Source organism: Trichechus manatus, unplaced genomic scaffold (assembly GCF_000243295.1).
Source record: "Trichechus manatus latirostris isolate Lorelei unplaced genomic scaffold, TriManLat1.0 scaffold00030, whole genome shotgun sequence".
Lineage (NCBI taxonomy): Eukaryota > Metazoa > Chordata > Mammalia > Sirenia > Trichechidae > Trichechus > Trichechus manatus.
The window spans coordinates 8,867,697-8,870,829 of record NW_004443966.1 but is presented as its reverse complement, the minus strand read 5'-3'; positions in this window follow the sequence as shown (position 1 = coordinate 8,870,829).

Sequence of the window (3,133 nt, the reverse complement as noted above, 5' to 3'; positions counted from 1 at the left end):
AGACCAAATGGTCCACCAATACTCTAAGGCATAGATGAGAAGGGGGAGGGGCAGGGTGACTAGCTTACTGCAAACGGAACAACTGAGACGAAAATGCTGACACAATGTGAAGAAGGTAACCAATGTCAACGAACAATATGGGTAGAAATCGTTAAATGAGAACTTATTTGGCTATGTACATGTTCACAAAAATACAATAAAATATTTTTTAAAAGAGTTTTGGTGCTCCTAGGAAACGGTTTAAATTTCCTACTGCCTTCTCTGTAGTAGACATTCCATAAATCGTTGAATAAGTTATTTCAGTGTGAATAAATACAGCACTGTTCTTCTTAATACTTTGAGCCCTTTGACCCATTAGCCTTTAACCAGTTATTATCTAATGGAAAAACAGAACAATTTTTATTTATTTTGCCTGTACACACTTTGCAAGGAAAGAAGCAGCAGAACTCATACAGTGTCTCACTAACCCTATAATAACTTTGAATTATTTTCCCAATTTTAGAAACAAGGAAACTGAGGCTTGGCCAGAACTTAGTGGTCTTCCGGCCTTTTCATCACACCAAGTTGAGACAGAGGAATGATCAAAGGGATGCATCAAGAAGGACCTAAGATAGGTATGATGAGAAGAGAAAGGTTCTGGATAAACTAGAGATGGGATTGTCAGTCCGCAGAGAATGACCACCCCGTCAGTTATGTTGAGTATGTCACTCAATCAGCATATTCCCAGAGCGCTTATTAAGTACTGAGCACTTGGGGAGATGAGACAAAATCCTGATCCTCAAGAAGCTCATGGACTTTTAGGGAAGAGAAGACCTAGACACAAGGAAGGTGACTCTACATAGTTCACTTCCTTCGCTGGAGACTCAGGCAGCTAGCACGAGGGATTGCAGGAAGCAGTAACAGGAGAGATGAGGACAAGGCCAGACACCTGATCATCAAGGCAGGCAGGACTGGTGCTAGGAGATTGTTATGGATTGAATTGTGTCCCCAAAAATATATGTGTATCAATTTGACTAGGCCATGATTCCTAGTATTGTGTGATTGCCCACCATTTTGTCATCTGATGTGAGTTTCCTATGTGTTATAATCCTGTCTCTATGATGTTGATGAGATGGGATTAGTGGCAGTTATGATAATGAGGCAGGACTCAATCTACAAGATTGGATTGTGTCTTGAGCCAATCTCTTTTGAGATATAAAAGAGAGAAGAGAGCAGAGAGACAGGGGAGACCTCATACCACCAAGAAAGCAGCGCTGGGAGCAGAGCATGTTCTTTGGACCCGAGGTTCCTCTGTGGAGAAGCTCCTAGACCAAGGGAAGATTGATTACAAGGACCTTCCTCCAGAGCCAAGAGAGAGAAAACCTTCCCCCGGAGATGACACCCTGAATTTGAACTTTTAGCCTACTAGACTGTGAGAATGAATTTCTCTTTGTTAAAGCCATCCACTTGTGGTATTTCTGTTATAGCAGCACCAGATAACTAAGACAGAGATCTCACCTGGCTATTGAGCCTGGATATTTTGAAATGTTAATTAATGATTTATTTTTCCCTGTTCCTCCCTCTAAGTGGGGGTAGCTGTGGTTCTTTTCCGATTTTGCTTTTGAAAAGTCTAAGCCCTCAGGAGAACTTAGAGAAGTGTATCTATCTCAGCTTGGCTGTTCACTGTAATCACTTGAAGAGCTTCAAAATATACTGCCACCTGGGCCAACCTCAGACACTCTAATTTAATTGGTCTTGGCTGCCAAGTTTGAGTATTATTGACTTAGAGTTTTCCTAGAGGAGATAAGAAAAAATGAGATTTGCCAGAATGGACAAAATACCTTGGAGAAGCAGAGGCAGAAGGGAGCTTCCCTGCTCCAACCGAAACAAGTACTCTTGATTTGTGGTCTTGGAATAGCAGGATTTTGGGTTCCAGCTTTCTGACAGCCCCACAGGGGAGGTGGGAAGACTCCAGAGAGAATAGTAGTGTGATGTCTGTAGGCCAGCGCTTCTCACACTCTGTGTGCACAGGAATCACTCAGGGACCTTGTTGAAATGCAGATTCTGATTCAGTAGGTCTGGGGTGGGGTCCAAGAGTCTGCATTTCCAACAATTCTTAGGTGATACCAGTGTTGCTGAGGAGCTACAGACCAAGGGTCCCACAGGCAGTGACAAGGGGCATTTCTGCGGTGGCCTGATGACTAAGGAGCAGACAGACCACACCAGGTCCTGGCAGATCACAGATAGCCCACTCAAAGCGGTGACTGAAGAGAGTTTCATGAAGGGATTATTTACAAGGTTGAGGCAGGGTTAATGGAAACCAACAAAGGATTGTGAGAGAACACCACTCAGTGGAAGGGGCATAAGGGGAGGAAGTGGTGACCCAAGCCCCATGAGAGCTATAGAAAAGCGCCACAGGAAGACGCTATTGCCTTTGCAAAAACATAGCCACTTGGGAGAAACATGGACCATCAAGGACCGATTCGGGGGAGTAAATACCTCAACACTGCTCTTCTCCTACCCTCTGATCTCTTACTGATGCCTCCCACTGGCCCAACCCAACTAGAAACCATAAGGCAAGGGAACCCTGTTGATGCAACCCACTGGGGTCAGCCTCCTGGGCACAGAGCAGGGTGAAGGATAGAGGGCAGATCTGGGGAGGCACAAATGCGGTACACCTAGCACAACCCCCAAGAATGAAGTGAATTGTTCTGCCAGCCCAGCCCAGTTCCCACTGGGCTCAGCCTCGGTTGGGAAGTAAGTATTTATGAAAAATAAAGAAAGTGACACCAGAGTTTGAGTCTGAGTCTTACCCTTATAGACGGGAGCTTGACATGGGTTGCCAAGAATTCTCAATAAATGGCAGGTGGATTGCAGCCTCTAGAGTTGGAGCTTTTTGAGACAATGGCTGTGACCCAGTCGGAGAACTGCTGTGCAGAGAGGACAGCATTCAGTAGTTGCTGCTGATTTCAGAAGGTGCTGAGAATAAGCCATGAGTGCTTTGAGACTGCCGACAGGTGGACAACCGAAGAAGGAGAAGAATGCAGCTGGGTTATAGTTTGCTGATGACACAGATTTCTCTGAGCTTCTCAGAAAAATAATTAGAAAGGCAAGAGTGTGAAGAGTTGTCTTTAGGGCCCCCATCTCACACCCT